Here is a 17,310-nt window from a genome sequence, read left to right as displayed (position 1 = left end):
TGTCCTGGGAACCACAGGCCCATCTGAACATGGGTGCAAACTCCAATCCCTCGTTCTAGACAAGTGCAGACATTTAACTTTGCATTCCACCTCAGGGGTCCACAGATCCCCTGAGCCCAAGTGAGGACTCCAGGTCAGAGGCCCCTCCTCTGGTCAATTTTGAGAGTCTGAACAGAGTTGTGGCAGGATTTTCCTCAGCCCAGAGTGGGGCTGAGAAAATGGGACGGGACCACAGGGCGGTCAGCAGTTGCTGCAGACCTGGGTCACCCCAGCCTTCTCCATGCTGCTGGCACCCAGGCCACGAACTGCCCCTCAGGCCTTCACTGGCCTCCGGCTCTGAAGGTGTCTTCACCCGGAGGCACAGCTCCCCAGGGGTCACGGCCCACCCAGGAGGAGCATCCCCAACACAGAACACAGTCCAGGCCCGGGAGCGAAGGCGGCCAATCCAAAGAGACGCTCTGCCTGATTCCATGTGTGTAACATTTCAATGTGTAACACTCCTGAATGGCAGCACTGGAGAGGGAGAGCAGGTTACTGCGGGGTAAGTGGGGCAGGCAGGAGGGGAGGAGAGGAGGGCGGTGTGGCTATAAAAGGCAACACAGGGAGGGATCCCTGTGAGGACAGACCGCTCTGCGTCTTGCCTGTGGGGAGGAGACACAAGCTGTGCGTGTGATAGAACTGCACAGAACTGAAGGCCTGCACGCGAGGGAGTGCAGGAAAGTGGGGTGAGCTGCACCAGGTCCTGGCTGTGGCCAAGCACCTCAGTTCTGGAAGGTGTCACCTGCGCGAAGCTGAGCGTACAGGGGGTCTCCGTATCATTTCTTACCCCTGCATGTGAGCCCACAGCTGCCTTAAAATTAAAGGTTTCAGGCAATAAGAAACCTCAAGCCCCTGCCACCCATCCACTGCCCCCTCCCCCTTCCCCACAAGTCTTGCGTCCCACTGGCCTCTGACACTCCCAGCCCTTCTGTCCCATGCAGCCTTTGCACCCCGAAACCCATCCCCTAACCAGGGCTGCCCCTGGTACTCATCACAGCACCCTGCTTATAGCTGCCATGTACTTATCACCGTCTCTAATCATATCACTGAGGTTACACGTGTGAATGCTGGTTTTATTTCAGGAGGTAGATGGCAAAGATAGAAAGATCTGACTGCAAAAATTTTTCAATTTCCTCAGATCAAAACACGCCAAAGAAACAGAAAGCAAGCAAAAGACGAGTGAAAAGTAGTAATCTACATAATGGAGGGTTGATGGCCTATTATATATAAAAAGGTCTTACAAAATCAACAAGACAAACAGCCTTTAAGAAACAGAGGCAGCCCTAGCTGGTTTGGCTCAGTGGATAGAGCATCAGCCTGCAGACTGAAGGGTCCCGGGTTTGATTCTGGTCAAGGGCACATACCCGGGTTGCGGGCTCGATCCCCAGTGGGGGGCGTGCAGGAGGCAGCTGATCAGTGATTCTCTCTCATCATTGATGTTTCTATCTCTCTCTCCCTCTTCCTTCCTCTCTGAAACCAATAAAAATATATTTAAAAAAAAAAAGAAAAAAGAAACAGAGGCAAAGGACATAAATGGGTCACCAAAGAAGTATCCTGTGTTGCCACAATATGAAACAGCCCCTCTCGTTCTGCTGCAAGGTCCTGAAGTGGCGGTGTGAAAGATGGCCTGTGACGTTTAAGTGATTTCGTTATCTTCACATGTAGAGGAGAGTGCAAGCCCAGGAGGGCCGAGCTGTGGTCTGCCGTGGGCATTGCCTTGTCCCCGGTGCCTAAACAGTGCCTGATCCGTGCCCAGTGTGTGCTCAATAAACAGCTATGAAATGAGTGGTTGGCTAAACTTCAGCAATAACAAATTCAGTCATCTACCTTTAAACATGGGTATGTACCAAGCTTTTGTGCATAATAATTGCTATGCATTCGTAATGCTTATCACGTGCCCGGCATTGTTCTCAGTGCTTACAATGTATTACTCAGTTTGGTTCTCACAATTCTATGAAGTTGGTGCCATTAAAACCCCACTTTACAGATGAGGAGACTGAGGCACAGAGAGGTGAGAGCACCGGCTTGTGGTCACAGAGCTAGGGTTTGAACGCCAGCCTGAGCCGGGAAGACAGCAGCTCAGAGGGAAGCGCCCCTGGCAGAGAAACCCATCTAGCTCACACTTTATCTGGGACAGGTGAGTGGCGAGTCTTGAAATGTCAGCGGCCAGCACCATCCGGAAGTGACGGAGGAGGCTCGTCCTGAGCCCAGAGGGTGTGCAGGCCTCTTGCTCCTCTCCTCCCTCCTGACCACAAACCAGCGAGAAGGGGCTGGATCAGCAGACAGGAGGCAGCCAGCCCCATGACAAGAGGCCTGTGGAGGAAGCCAGCGACACTCGGGGGCTGCGGTGGCCTCCCTTGGGAGCCACTGGTCCCTAAAACTCCACAGTCTTAGCCAGCCGGGAGCTTCCTCCGGCCTCGGGGACAGCGGGGCGGTATGGCAGGGGGCCAGGGACACACTTCTCCCTGAGGCAGCAGCCTTCCCGGAACTGCTGCCTGGCCAGGGTTCCCAGAACCAGCAGCACGTCAACAGCCCCACCCAGGACAGTGAGACAGCCCAGGCCTGCAGCCTGCCTGCCCCTCCTCCAGCCCAGCCAGTGGGCTCAGCCTGCCTGCCCCTCCTCCAGCCCAGCCAGTGACGGGAGGGCTGGCGGCATGCTGGCTCTGCTGGCGCAAGAACCAGGAGCAAGAATCAGGAACTCAGCCAACAGAGCCCACCAGGCTCCTGCGTACCTACTGTGTGCTCCAGGTCTTCACCCATTCACCCATGTCCTTGTGTGTCCTTGTTGCAGGTGTTTTCTGAGCACCTACTATGTGCCAGGTACTAGAGATGCAAACAAGGCCATTCACTCATTCATTCCTTTCTTCCTTCTTCCTTTTGACAAATATTTGGGTGAGAAGAGAAGTTACTGGAAGGTCTGAGCAGGGACGTGACACCGTGGGACTTTTCAAACCATCCCCCGGGCTGTGTGGTGTGAAAGGCCTGCGGCCCAGGGCGACGCAGGGCCCAGTGAGGAGGCCGCGGCACTGGTCCGGGCAGCAGGTGCGGGGCTCGCACTGGGTTGTGGGGAAGGACTGGGGAGAGGGGCTGGGGCCCGGATCTGGCTGAAGGTGGAGCCCACAGCTTTTGCTGACAGAGTAGAACTTGGGGTGGGTGAGAGGAAAAGGGGATGAACGAGGCCGGAGCCCTGAGCGGGTGGAGTGGCCATTTACCCGGTGGCGTGGACCCTGGAGGAACTGCGTGAGAAGCAGGCTGCAGAGAGTAGGGGCAGCACCCTAGGAAAATGTAAGAGGCAGCAGGAGGCGCCGTGGGTGAGGGGCACGCTGCTCCTCTAGGAGGTGACCCGGGGAGGACGAACAGAATTCTCCAGGGGAGGCGGGGAGTGTGGAGAGGGAGGAGAATGTCCCAGAGGGCACCATGGCTCCCTGAGGGCAGGGAACGTTCCTAGTCAGAACCTGAACCCAAGCCCGGGGCTGGCACACAGCGGCACTCGGTACATGGCCACGTGCACGTCACTGTCCTTGCTGAGGCCGTGCACAGCCTCCCTCCATGCCGTGCGCTGTTCAGATGCTCTAAGGCCCCCCGCCCCCTGAGGTGAGTACAATTATTAAACCCATTTTACAGATTCTGAAGGCTCCTGGGAGACAAGAAGGAGGGGAGGGACAAGTGAAGAGGGAGCGAAGGGCCAGGAGGAGGCACAGCCAGTTCTTGCCACACAAGCCGGCCCCGTTGGCTGAGGCACTGGGTAGGAGAGGTCGGCATGGAGCAGGGGGTTGGCAAGGCCAGAGACAGCCTGTCTGCAGGCGCCCCCAGGCAGCGGGGGCCCTGAGGGAGGTTCAGCAGGAGAGGCTGCTGTCCGGAAATCCCATCCACCTGTGCCGAACACAACCATGGGCAGGAGGACCGAACACAACCATGGGCAGGAGGATCGGCGCTGGAGCTGGAGGAGGGGGCAGGCTCCACCCTGTCTGGGAGTGGGCGTGGCAGAGGCAGTGGCTGCAGGCGGCAGCTGGGGGTGGAGGTGGCCTGGGCAGGCAGTGGCGCTAGGAAGGGAGCCGGCTTGCTGGGGGAGACCACACACTCCGCCACACTGCAGACGTGTGACTTCACACGGGCGGTGGCCCTGGAGCCATCTGGGAGGCCCATGTCCTGGTGGCCGGGAGGCCCAGGTCCTGGTGGCCGGGAGGCCCATGTGCCGGTGGCTGGGAGGCCCAGGTCCTGGTGGCCGGGAGGCCCATGTGCCGGTGGCTGGGAGGCCCAGGTCCTGGTGGCCGGGAGGCCCAGGTCCCGGTGGCCGGGAGGCCCAGGTCCCGGTGACTGGGAGGCCACACGTCCCGGTGGCTGGGAGGCCCAGGTCCCGGTGACTGGGAGGCCACACGTCCCGGGGGCTGGGAGGCCCAGGTCCCGGACTGGGAGGCCACACGTCCCAGGGGCTGGGAGGCCCAGGTCCCGGTGACTGGAGGCCCATGTCCTGGTGACTGGAGGCCCAGGTCCTGGTGGCCGGGAGGCCCAGGTCCCAGTGGCCGGGAGGCCCAGGTCCTGGTGGCTGGACTCAGGAGGAAGTTTGGGCTGGAGACAGATGTGAGGCCACCAGCTGTGGCTGAAGGCTGGCGGCTATGCAGTGAGCCAGACTCTGAGAGGAGCAGGAGAGGCTGGAGCTGGGGCCTCCCCCATGGACGGGCGGGCCGGAGCCCTGGAGGGAGGCGCCATCTCAGGGACAGGCTGGTATCTTGTGCCAACGGCCACTTTATGGCAGTGTGTACCCTTGTGCCGGCTGTGGACACGCGGAGTCCAAGCAGCCAGTGGGGCCCCTGGGGAGGCACAGGAGACTCCATCTAGGATTCTGGAAGCCACGCCATCGACAGGAGGCCCCGGAGGCCGGGAAGGAGGCTGAGCCAGCGGCCCTACAAGCCCTCTTCCTGTTTCATTTCTCCGCACAGCACTTACTCCTGCAGCACATCACACGTGCACCCTTCCCGGTCACTGTGCAGATGCCCCCCAGATGCCAGCTCCCACAGGGCCAGAGCCTGTGCCTGCCACCTTCCTGCTGTGGCCCCAGAGCCCAGGCCAGTGCCCAGCACAGGGCGGGCCCACAGATCCTTGTGAATGGAATAATGATTGAACAAACCCCCTCTGGCCGTGCGCAGGGCGCCTGGTCAGCTGGCATTTTCCACCTCTTACTGCTGGATAAACACTGACCACTCCTGGCTCGGAGTCCCCTTAACACCCTAATGCAGGCACGATGGGCCACCCCGGAGAGCTGACCTCCGGGGAGCCGATAATTGGGGCATTACCACAGTTATTACTCATTTCCTTGGAGACAAGACACATGATGTCAGGCCTTGGGGCACTGATTAGATTTTGGCTGTGTTAGCGACAGTCACAACAGTCACTCACGACAGCCACGGCTCCTGGTGGGCTTCCTCCCTGAGGTCCGCAGATGTCACCACAACTGCCCAGCCTGTCCCCAGTCCCTCCAGCCATTAGACCAGGGGGGGGCAAACTTTTTGACTCGAGGGCCACAATGGGTTCTTAAACTGGACCGGAGGGCCGGAACAAAAGCATGGATGGAGTGTTTGTGTGAACTAATATAAATTCAAAGTAAAGGAGCGGAGGGGAGAGCAAGGGAACCGGATAGAACAGCCGGATCCGGCCCGCGGGCCGTAGTTTGCCCAAGGCTGCATTAGACTGTGGGTTCCACCTCCCTAACCCAAGGAACATGACAGGTGCTGGCTGTTATTCTCATCCCCTTTTAAAGGTAGACACGGGGAGCCTGGGGCCCAGGAAGGCTCAGAAACCTGCCTAAGGATGCACAGCTGTAAGCAGTGGGGCTGTGATTTGATCCTAGACCTTCTGGGTCTGGAGTCCACAGCACAGCGCCTGGCACGGAGGAAGCAGCTATAAACTTGGTCCCGTTCCACACTTCTCTGTGTGCTCCTCTGGCAAGCCCCCTGTGAAAGATGCAGCCGCACACGCCCTGCACACAGGGGGAAACCAAGGCTCAGAGGGGCTCAGAAAGAGTCCCAAGGTGATGAGGTAGAAGGTGACCGGGCTAGAACTTGGCCTTCATCCTGTCTGCCCAGCCCTCACCAGTGAACGTGTCTCCACAGTGACCAGGACTTTGCCCCTGGGCAAACCCAAAGCTGGTAATGCGTGGGTACAGATAAGAACTCCCTGTTCATTTTCTGTCTGTAGATAGGCTGTGGGGGTGGAGGGGAAGGCCTTCTCCCTCAAGTTCTTCCTGTTGTCTCACCCCAGATCATTCCGGGCAGTCAGGGATGCACCGACGTGTGGGGTCACTCATGTTGGCAGGACTCCAGGGCATCTAAGACACGGAGCATAATTCTGGCCTAAGTGTGGGGGCCCTACCCTGACTGCCTGGGAGAGCTTGGCAAGCTGGGGTCCTCTCAGAGCCACAGTCTCATCATCTGTGAAGTGCGGGCAAAACCACTTGCTCACGGGGTGGTTGCAGGGAGGCAAAGAGACCATGGCTGGTGGCAGAGGCCTCGGACCGTGTTGATGGAGCAGGTGGCCAAAGCTCATCTCTAAGCACCAAGTAAACTCTCTGAGACCCCAAGGAAATGACGACTGTGTGGCAACACAGACAGGTCTCACGGGTACAAGCTGAGTGAACGAAGGGCAACACTGATTCTATTGATAAAAAGTTCAAAAGGACACAAAGCGATCCCAGGGTTAGAAATCAGGATAGTGTCCTTGCAGGTGGGGGCAGGAGAAAGCCTTCCGGGGGCTGGTCATACTTTGTTTCCTGAATGGGCTACACATGCACATGTTCACTGAGAAAACGAATGAAGCTGCACACACTCTGCACGCATCCTATATAATAAAAGGCTAATATGCAAATTGACCGAACTGCAGAACAACCAGTTGCTGTGATGCGCACTGACCACCAGGTGGCAGACGCTCAACGCAGGAGCTGCCCCCTGGTGGTCAGTGCGCTCCCACAAGGGGAGTGCTGCTCAGCCAGAAGCTGGGCTGACGGCTGGCGAGCACAGCAGTGGTGGCAAGAGCCTCTCCCGCCTCTGCGGCAGAGCTAAGGATGTCAGTTGGACATTCCCAAGGGCTCCCAGACAGCTAAAGGGCACAGGCTGGGCTGAGGGACCCCTCCCTCGCCCCAGTGCATGAATGTTGTGCACTGGGCCTCTGTGTTGCAATAAAAAGGAAAAGAGAAAAGGTGGATGCGAGGGAAGAGACTGGAGTGAGCAGTCTAGAGTACTGGGGTGTGTCAACAAAGATCTCAGAAGCATCCTTCCTCAGGGCTGGAAGGATCCCCAAAGACCCCGAGTCCACTCCCGATGCCACTTCAAGTGCCTGCAGGGCGGCCTTTTACAAGGGGCCATCTACCCTCTGGCACCTGCCTCAGGTACAGGGCACTCACTGCCTCTGGGGCAGCTCCCAGCCCTCAGCCACCCGCTTCACGGCCATAGAGTCACTCCTCCAGAGGAAACGCAAACACCTAAGAGAACTCAGACGCATGACCTCAGTGAGTAGAGAGGGGCCAAGCGGGGAGCACACGCCCGGTCCCAAAGGGCACTGCACACTGCCTCAGCACTTTCTGCCCTGTGAGAGTGAAGGCTTTTTATTTTTCACAAAAGCAGCCAGAAATCCAGATTTTAGGAATGTTATCCTAATGTTTAAGTGTCGAAAGAGCTCAAGTTTTAAAAACCACACCCATGTTTGTGGTCCCTTGTTGTCTTACTATCACCAGCTGGTGTCCTCCTGGAGGGTGGGGGTGTCCTGAGATGCCAGGAGACCCCAACAAGTGGAAAGGAACAACAGTTGAGACCCCCACACCTTCCCTAAGCTCCAGCACGCCCAAAGGTGAAAGGCTGCTTTTCAAATGTTCCCTGCCTTTTGTCCCTATTACCTCTTGCCCATTATGGGATGCTGGTTGCTATGGTAATGAGAAAGAAGGGGGCACTTGTGTCAGTGAGGATTCCAAAAATTCTGCAAGCCCCACTGCCTTCCTCCTCAGTAGGGGAGGGCAAGGGGCCCCAGAGCAGTCCTTACCCATCTGCACTCTCTCACCCTCCCAAAACGTGCCAGACTCCCTCACTTGCACTTCACAGGGGCCCATCCTCCACCTCTCGATTTCCTGGTCAAACCCTGCGCTTCCTCAGCCACCTCCGCACTCTGCCTGTCCCTGTCCCAACATCCTTCCCATTCTCTAACGGTGAGCTGCGCCCACCACTTCTCTCCATCTGCAGAAAAAGTCCCTCCAGGCCAGCCCGGGACTGGGTCTTACTCATGTGCCTTTGTGAACAGAGGCAGCGGCCAACCGAAGGTGGCCAAAGTGAGGTCATCGGCCACCTCATGTGGGGCTTTCCCACCTCCAGGCCTTTGCACTTGTGTTCTTGCTGCTTGGAACACCGGCCCATACTTACACCCAATGACCAGCATGTGCACAGGGGTGTGTGCCATGCCTTTCACATTCACTATCGTAGTTATTTCCACAAAAACCCAGACAGAAGGGCACAGAAGGCCCTTCCCCATTCTATGGACGAGGAAATTGAGGTCCAACAGGGAAATGACTTGTCTGAGATTACTAAGCAAGTGGGTTGCGGAGTTGAGACCGAGATGCAAGTTTTGTTTTCTTTTAAATTCATCAGGCCACCAGACTGGCGTCAAATAAAAAGCCTACAGCTTTAGAGTTGAAAAGAAAATAAAGAATCAGAAAATGAGCCAAGAAAAATGGAAATAAAGATAAGAGGTATAGGGATATTAATACCAAATAAAACAGAATTCAAGTATTAAATGAGAGAAAGGTGGCTGTTTTATACTGACATAGGAACAATTGGCCAAGAAGGTATAACACATGAACCCTTCTTCTATTCATTGAACCTGATAACAACCTTGAAAAGAAAGCAAAAACAAAAAAACAAACAAAATAAAAAACCAAGAGAAGGCCAGGAGAACAGACCCTCTATCACAAGGGGAGATAAACCAGGTAGACAAAAACACACAAAAACATAAACAATATAAATGCTATAGTTAGCAAGCTTGAGAGCTAACAGATATATTTTTAGAACTTTCTATCCAATAGAAAATATACCTCCTTTCAAATGCAAGAGGATCATACAGAAAAGTTAACCAGAAAATCTTACAAAGAAAATCTTCATTTTTATATAATAAAAGCCACAAATATTAACCATTTATATATATAAAACCCTAATATGCAAATAGATCAAACGGCAGAACAATTGAACCACTGGTTGCTGTGATGTGCGCTGACCACCAGGGGGTGCACGCACTACACGGCGGGCATCGGCCGTGACGGGATAGTGGAGCAGATGAGCAGGAGCGCCAGACCAAGGTGGGGCGCCAGGGCATCATCAGGGCGAGCCTCTGTTGGTTAATGAAAATTCTTTGCTCCCACATGCCGCGGTCCCTCCCAGCACTCGCACCTGCTGCCAGTGCCGACCCCAGTAGCACCTGCTGCCTGCACCCAGTGCTGGCCCCAATCACTCAGCACTGTCAGTGGGTGCGAGTGGTGGCTGCCGGCCCAGATCGCCCCTCAGGGCTTCTCCACCTCCCCCTGCTCCTGAGGGGTGATCAGGGCAGCAGCCGCTGCTTGCAACCCCTGCTGGCGCCGGCCCCAATTGCTCTGTGCCATCAGTGGGTGCGAGTGGGGCTGGTGCCGTCAGTGCATGGGAGCAGCAGCAGCAGGAGCGAGGCTGCCAGCAGACAGGGGACCAGGGCCATGGCAGGAGGGGCCACGGAGGATGGGTTGAGACCCGCCCCTGTGCCCACCGCAGTCTCATGGCCCACAGTTCCTTTCAAGGTGCATGAATTCGTGCACTGGGCCCTTAGTAATGTAATACATTTAGAAATCAGCAGTAAGAAAACTTTCAAAAATTCCATCTACCTTAAAACATTTTAAAAGCACATAAACTTTTAGACAAAAGAGAAATTGTAAACTATTTTAGCAGTCTATGACATTGTATAACAAGACCTTTGGAATAAAGCCAAAACAGTACTAAGAGGAAAAAATATAGCCATTTAGCCTGAAGTACATTTATTAGAAATTAAGAAAGACTGATAATGATTGTTAGCCTCAAACAAGGACTCTCAGAATGGAAGAAACTTTGATAGCAGCATATGTAGAAGAGAAATCTGGAGGTTTTAACTGACAAGCCCAATATGAGCCCCAAGTGGAACATGACTGCTGCAAAGTATAAGTGCAGGTTGCATCAACAGAGGCATGGGCTCCAGATCCAAGGAGGTGAAACAAGAAGCTATGGAAGTGAGGTGGATGTTCCCTATGTGAATTCCTCAAATAAAGCTCTGCAGGATGAAAAAAAGTCTCTTTCCTCTCTGACTGGGAAGTTTTATATGGGACTTTGACCAATTGGATCATGTCCAAGGCCAGACTGATCTCTTGGCCATTCCCTGCATCAAGAAGAATGATTAAAGAACTCTGGCTGTGTCGTCGGAGAAAGAGAAATATAGGGTAGTTGTTGGAGGGCGATGGTCATCCCTCCAAGGGGCAGAACCGGAGCCAGAACGTGAAAGCTCCTGGAAAGCTAATTGGCTCCATCTCAGGAAAGATCTTCTGCCGGAGCTGCCCAGCGGCGGGACCGCGGGAGGCCTCTGCTCCATCCCTGCAGGCAGGCTGGCCGGAGCTGCGGCTCCGTGGGCTCGGAGGGCTGCCGGCCGGAGACCTGGTGTCTCTCCTCCCGAGAAGGGCCTGTCCCCTTCTGAAAAGGCACCACACATCCTGGCTGCTCGGGAGCCGCGGCCTTCCTCCCCTCTCCAGATGCTCTCAGTGCCTGCGCTCCCTTATCTCCCACCAAGAAACCTGGTCTCTGCCTCCACGCCTCGTGGGAATGGCTCAGCACAGCGGCTACGAGCAAGTGAACGACTTCCTGGTCAGCGGCCCTGGGCTTGATCCAGACTCTGCCCCTTCCGAGTTGTGTCATCAGGTAAGTCTCTACCCTGAGCCTCAGCTTTCTCCTCAGAGAAATGAAGGGGGGCACCCAGACGTCTACCTGCCTCCCACCAGCACAGTGCCTGATGTGAAGTCAGGCCTCCACTGGTGTGCCTCCTCCCCCCGCGTCCCCTCTGCCTGGGTGTGTCCTCACTGTCTGGCCCTGGGGAAGGTGCCCACTGGTAAGTGATCGTCTGTAATGCCACTCCTGGCCTGACCACGTCCACGGGGCTGCTGGCTGACCCACAGCAGGCGGGCACACCAGCAATGATTGCAGCAGCAGCAGGCGGCCCTCGGCATTTGAGCCCCGTTTCCATTATGTGTTTAAACTCAGTGGTGAAGACTGCGGACCCTGGAGCGGCGGGTCACAGCCCTGCTCACCACCTTGCAGCTGTGCCCCTGGACGAGTTACTAGACCGTTCGGTGCCTGTTTCCTCGTCTGTGACGTCTGGAGAAGAGCGGATCCTGCTTTGAAGGGCTATTCTACAAGTCCAGTGAGATCATGCAGGCACCTGGCTGCTGTTGACTCCCTATGTCCCCGCCCCTCTCCGCCTTGCTCAGTTCCAGCCAACCGCATCAGCTTCCTTGTTGTGGGTCCAACACACTGAGCCCGTCCCCACCTCGGGGCCTTTGCACTTGCTGTTCTCTGCCCGGAACACTCTTTCCCGGATAGCCGCATGTCTTTACTTCAAGTCTCAGGCCAAAAGTCACTCCCTCGGAGTCCCCTCCCCGACTAGACTCAGCTCCACAAGGGCCCTCGCTTGGCTGCTGTGTCCCCAGCCCCTGGCATGTTCGCTGAGTGCACGCGAGCCGTGAGCCCGGTGCTGGCACTCAGGACCCATCGCTCTTAGCTTGTGAGCTGCTCTGCGGGCTGGAGGCTGCTAGTCCCTCGATACGTCCTCTGCTCAGAACTGCGCAGCCTCCCCTCAGGAAACCTGCTCCACAAACCCGGCTGGTGACCGGCCCAGCAGTCCCAGCACCCACGCCGCTTCAGCCGAGACCCTGGCTTTCTTAAGCAACCTGGAGGAGTGGGGGCCCCGGGGCCCAGAGTGAGGATGAGTCTGCGGAGCCAAGGCTGCACCTGAGGCATCAGTGCTTCCTGGAAAGGCACAGACGCGCATGAGACGAGCGGCCCACGCGGAGCAGGCGAGCAGCGGCAGAAGCAGGTGGGCGATGGACGAGACCTTCTCTACTCCCAGCCTCTGCCCGTCTTTAGTGTCCTCCTCAGGGAGGCCATGGCCCGCGTCACCCTGCTCCCCTTCCCCTTCAGGAGCTGTCACTGCAACGGGACATCGCAGGTCCACGTTTCCTCAGCGAAATCCTGGGGCCAGAATCCCTCCGATTATACAAAGGTCACCGTGAACAAATACCAGCCGACGGAAGCACCCCCTCCCCTCCACGCGTCCAGAGCAGCACCCAGGACCCATCACAGGGACATCCCTGCAGGACAGACGCGCTCAGCGAGGAGGAGAAATAAAGGCCCCAGTGGCCTCAAGCTGAGCTCGGGTCAGGTGGTGCACCCGACTGAAGTTTTTGTGAAAAAAAATGCGGTTTTCTGAGCCCATGGCTTTAGGAATTATAGATAAGGGTGGGGTCTGTGAGCATGTTTGTTGGTATGGCCTGTCTTCTCAAGTGGAATTTAAGCTCAGGAGGGCAGGGACTTTTTCAGCAGCACCTGGCACCTGCCTGCACAGGTACGTGCCCAATACACATTCGAAGAAGAAATGAACGAGGAAGCCAGGTGTTGGATATGGAGAGGTGACTCTGTCCTAAATGGGGACAGAAACTGCAATCACTGAGCCAAGGGCAAGGTGCCTATAAAAATTAGCTTGTGAACATCCCCCGGCCCATACTCATTTTACTGGCAAGCAAACCGAGGCTCAGAGAGGTTAGGCAGCTGCCTCCAGATCACAGATGGGAAGCAGCAAGCTCACATCTGAACCTGGGGCCCTGCCTTCAAGCCCATCTCTGTGCCTCCAGCTCAGAGGAGCAGAAAGACTTGCTGGAAGTCACACAACAAGCAACGGGAATACGGCCCATCTGACGCTGGCTCCTGCAGGACCCTGCAGCCACCGCTGGGTTCTCCCATCCACTCTGGCAAGGGCAAGTTCATACAACATCCTCGCAAGCCATCGGCCTGTCTTCTAGACCAGCCAAGGGAAGTCTGGTCTAACATGGCCAGGTATGTCTCCACAGTGCCGGCCATGAGGAATGCTGGGAAAGATGTCCCTCTTGGTCACCCCAGCAAACCGGGACAGTGAAGTACACAAGCTGGGGAGGGAAGTAGGTTCGAATCCCTCCCTGTCAGTCCTACACGTGGGACCTTAGGCAAGGCCACCTTGCACATCGCTGATTCCCAGTTTCCTTACCTGCAAAATGGGTGGACTCCCATCCAATGGGATTAATTTCTTAATATTTAACAAATACATGGTGCTTACTCTGTACCGGGCGTTGTTCTGTATGCCTGACACTTACTAATTAACTTCATCATCACTACAATGGCATAGTCACTGTACTTTCACAAATGGGGAAACTGAGGTCCTGAGAAGTCAGCTACGTAGTAAGTAGCAAAGCCACTCTCAGCACCAGGCAATGGGGATCCAGAGCCCATGCTCTGAACCTCTGGGCTGTAATTCTCAACAGTAACAATAGACAAAAACCTTATTATGGATGGACTGTGTGTTGGAAATTGTGATCAGTATCTTATAAAACATGATCCCGATTTTACAAATGTGAGGAAACGAAGCATCGAGGGGCCTTCGGTCCCTGCCCCCTCCCAGGTGCATGGGAAGCAGCTGAGGGCAGTGAGCTGTTTGATCCCAAACGCCTCCATCCTGGGGCAGGTCAGGGGGTAGGGGTAGGAGAGAGGGTCCAGGAAAGGTCCCCTTCCCACTTCTCTGACACCTCACTTCAGCTCCTTTCTGAATCTGAGCATCAGGAAACGGAACGCTTGGGGGACAACCTCCCTGCCTGCTGGGCTTTCTGCAGCCCCGGGCTCCGCTGTACAAGCACCAGCACTCAGTCACTGCTCTGATGTGGAAATCCTGAGGTCACCACACATGCTGGGAAATGGGTGTGTTGTAACCAGGGCAACTCGCTAGTGGGTTCCCCCTGCTGCCTTCCCTGGGCCTCCCTCCAGATTCAACTCCAAAGGCCGGGTGGGGCCCAGGAATCTGCATGGCGGCTCTTAGGGCTCAGGCAAAGCAGGACACACTGGCCCCCTCCTCAGCAGGGCACTTGAGACCTTCTACAACGTGGCCAAGCCCGCCTTTCCATCCCCTCTGGCTTCTCCCTGCTCCCTAGCACCCCACGCCACGCCTTTCACACTTCCCAACCTTTTCCCACGCTGTTCCCACTGCCAGCATACCCTCCCCCCATGCTCCCCTGCCCAGCTCCTCTCCTCCTCTCCCGCGGCTGCTCAGGGTCCGTGAAGCCTGTCTCATGCCCCGTGAAGAGCTGATCACCCGCCCTGTGCTCCCCACTCCCCAGAGGGAGGCCTCCTCAGGGCAAACACCAGTGCCCAGGGCAGCCCTGGAGCAGTGCCCAGCAGGAGCCCTGTGAGTACTGGTGAGTGAGGGAACGGCTGGGCTGGCCCCTCCCGTCCATCCTCAGCATCCTCCTCTAATCACAGGTTGGACTAGCCGAGTTCAGGGCCCTCTGCACGGCTCTGGAACCCCCTGACTGTGGGGGACACCCTGGCCATATGGACACCCAAGCCTCAGTTTCCCCAACAGACTTTAAGGTTTTAATAAAGGCGCTGATGTCCCAGCAAATGCTCCAGCTCCTAAGAGGCCACCCATAGGGGTGGAGCTGCAGGGTCACAGCTCACAGAGGACTGGGGCTCAAGCAGGTTAGAGCTGGTCTGAGGGCGAGCTGTGAACCCCAGCATCGGCCACTGGGGTTCCCTCCTAATTATGGAAAATATAGATTTGGGGTTTTGTTTTTAAAGTCCAGATTCCTGAGTTTACTGAACCTATCTCCCAGAAGGGGCCTGGGAGCCTGCAATTAATCAGATCCCTGGAGAATTCGTTTATGGGGAAGTTTGACAAATGCCATGGTCAGGTGGAGGCAGCGGGCTCTGGCGGCAGACTGCCCGGGTTCCCATCCTGACCCACGCTTTCCAGTGGGTTATTTATGCTGCCTGTGCCAAACATGCCCTAACCTGGAAAATGGCCGTGATGCATAGCACGAGGAGAAAGTATTCTGACTTAACTCCGAATACTGTCAGCGCCCAGAACAGCCTGCACAAAGGTGTCCCTAGTGCTGGGTCCACCCAACAATATTCAAATAAGGAGGCCAAAGGTGGAAGGCCGTGTGTCCCCAGATTCTTCGAGCTCGTCTCCAACTATACACTTTCAGAACTGCCCCACTTTCCTCTCCCACAATCCTCACCAACTCCCGGTGCGCGGGCCAGGGGGTGACTGCCCGAGAAGGGGCCTGAGTGGCCCAAGACCCGTGTCACCCCACGCTCTCCACATTCCCGAGCCCCCTAGAGGCCGTCCCCAACGATGTCTCAGCACAAGTTCGGATGCACTGGGCTTCCGAGCACCCGGGCCAGCCTTCCTGCCCAGCTCCCCGCCGCGGCTGGCCCTGGGCATCGTGCACTGCGCTGGCTCCTCCTCGCGCGAGTCGGGCCCGGGTCCCCGCGCCTGGCCCCGCACTTCCCCGACGCCCCGGCGAACCCCTGCCTGCGCCCCGAGTCCTACCTGCGCGCTCCGGTCCATTCCCCAGCCGGCGCCCGAGCGGGAAGTGCCACTTCTCGGCGGTCGGGATGGCGGCGCGGTGCGGGGCTTTCCTGGGGCGGGACCGACCGCTCCACCGCCCCGCGCCCGCCCCCAGATTTGCATGCACCTCCCTGCCCATCCAGGGCGCCGAGTCAGTTTATGAGTCGCTGTCCTCCGCCCCCGCGAGCTTCGAGCCGAGCCGGGCGGCTGACCTTTCCTGGGGGCGCCCCTGCTCGCGGTCTCCCCCGCAGCAGCGAGGTCGCGCCCTCGGGGAACCCGCAGTAGTTCCCGGAGCTCTCAGAATGAAACCCCGTCTCCCACCAGGCCCATTCGCTGCGGCCGGTCCCTGCGCCCCTCCCGCTGTCCTTCCTGCCCGGCCCCCCCACCCCCTCACCCTGCCGGGCAGTGCGTTTGGGGCCGAGGGTTGGGCAGCTTTAATCTTCTCCCCTCCCCAGCAGCCCAAGGACTGCTAAGTGCCGGTGTGTGTTCATCCCTCCCACATGTTGACTGAGCCCTACTGTAGGTCAGGCTCCGGGAAAATTCAGACAGTAAAACACTGTTCTCTCAACAGCTGGTACCCCTGACACCCTGTGCTCATTTAATGCTCACAGCTGCCCTGTGAGGAACTGGGTTACTCCACCCATTTTATAGACGGGGAAACGGAGGCACAGAACCTCTGAGGGAAGCTTGCTCAAAGTCGCAGCAAGTGTGGCATTCGAACCCAGGCTCTATAGACCACTAACCACTGGGCCACATAAGAGCCCTGATGCAGCCAGAAGGTAGGAAAACCACTAAATGGATAAAGTATTTCAGGTAACAAGCGGCCCCAAGAAGAAAGCAAAAAGAGGGTCCTATCAGGCCAGTGGGGCTGGTGGCTTGAACGTATCCTTAAGGGGAGGCATTTGAGCTGAGAACCTGAAGAGGATAGGGGGGAAGACTAGTTAGGGAGAGAGAACAGCAAGTGCAAAGGCCCTGGGGTGGGAACCAACTTAGCATGTTGTAGGGATGACTGAAGGCCAGGTTGGCTGGAGAGCCTTGAGGAGGGGAGCGCAGAAGGAGGCGAGGTAGGAGATGTGCAGACTCAGGCCCAGCAGCGCTGGGAACCCAGAGAGAATGCTGACCCCACCGTGCCCTCAAGTGGCTCCTGGTCTGAGAGTGGAGGCAAACTCCTGGGAGCCAAGGGCAGCCCAAGGGGCTCTGTGGTGGAGGGTGAGCCAGGGAAGCAGCACAGCCTCTGGTGAGGAAGGGCTGGCTTGCTGGGGGGGGGGGGGGGGGCGGGGGGGCAGTACTTCAGTTCTCCTTCCTCATTATTCACACACTCATTCTCTCTTGGCCCTACGGTATGCCTAACCTGTGACAAATGCTGAGGACTCAGATATAAAGATATGAAAGAGACACGGCTCCTGCCCTCTGACACCTTACAACCATGTGGACAAGACAGCTGACAACTCCCAAGTATGTGACAGTACAGTGGACCCAGTCTCGAGGAGTAGTCAGGGGTGGCTTCCTGGAGAAGGTGGCCTCTGATAGATGTCTCCAAGGGTCAGTGGAGAAAAGGGAAGGAAAAGGAGATAGGCATTCAGGTAGAGGGGACTGCAGGAG

General features: G+C 56.8%; 1 protein-coding gene across 3 annotated transcripts in view; it reads right to left on the bottom strand.

Annotated features, from left to right (window-relative positions):
• The window catches only part of LOC308253247 (interleukin-4 receptor subunit alpha-like), a 36,503-nt gene extending 20,592 nt beyond the window's left edge, over positions 1 to 15,911 (bottom strand). The window contains exon 1 of one of the 3 annotated variants that reach the window (XM_080678585.1): positions 15,691 to 15,911. The gene's annotated coding sequence lies outside the window, so the exon portion shown is untranslated. The remainder of the gene's footprint in view (positions 1 to 15,690) is intronic. The other 2 variants (XM_080678586.1, XM_080678587.1) reach the window with 2 other exon arrangements.
• Positions 15,912 to 17,310: the final 1,399 nt, after the last annotated feature.

This window comes from Plecotus auritus, assembly GCF_963455305.1.
Source record: "Plecotus auritus genome assembly, chromosome: 7".
In the NCBI taxonomy this organism is placed as follows: Eukaryota; Metazoa; Chordata; class Mammalia; order Chiroptera; family Vespertilionidae; genus Plecotus; species Plecotus auritus.
This window is presented reverse-complemented; position numbering and strand designations above follow the sequence as displayed.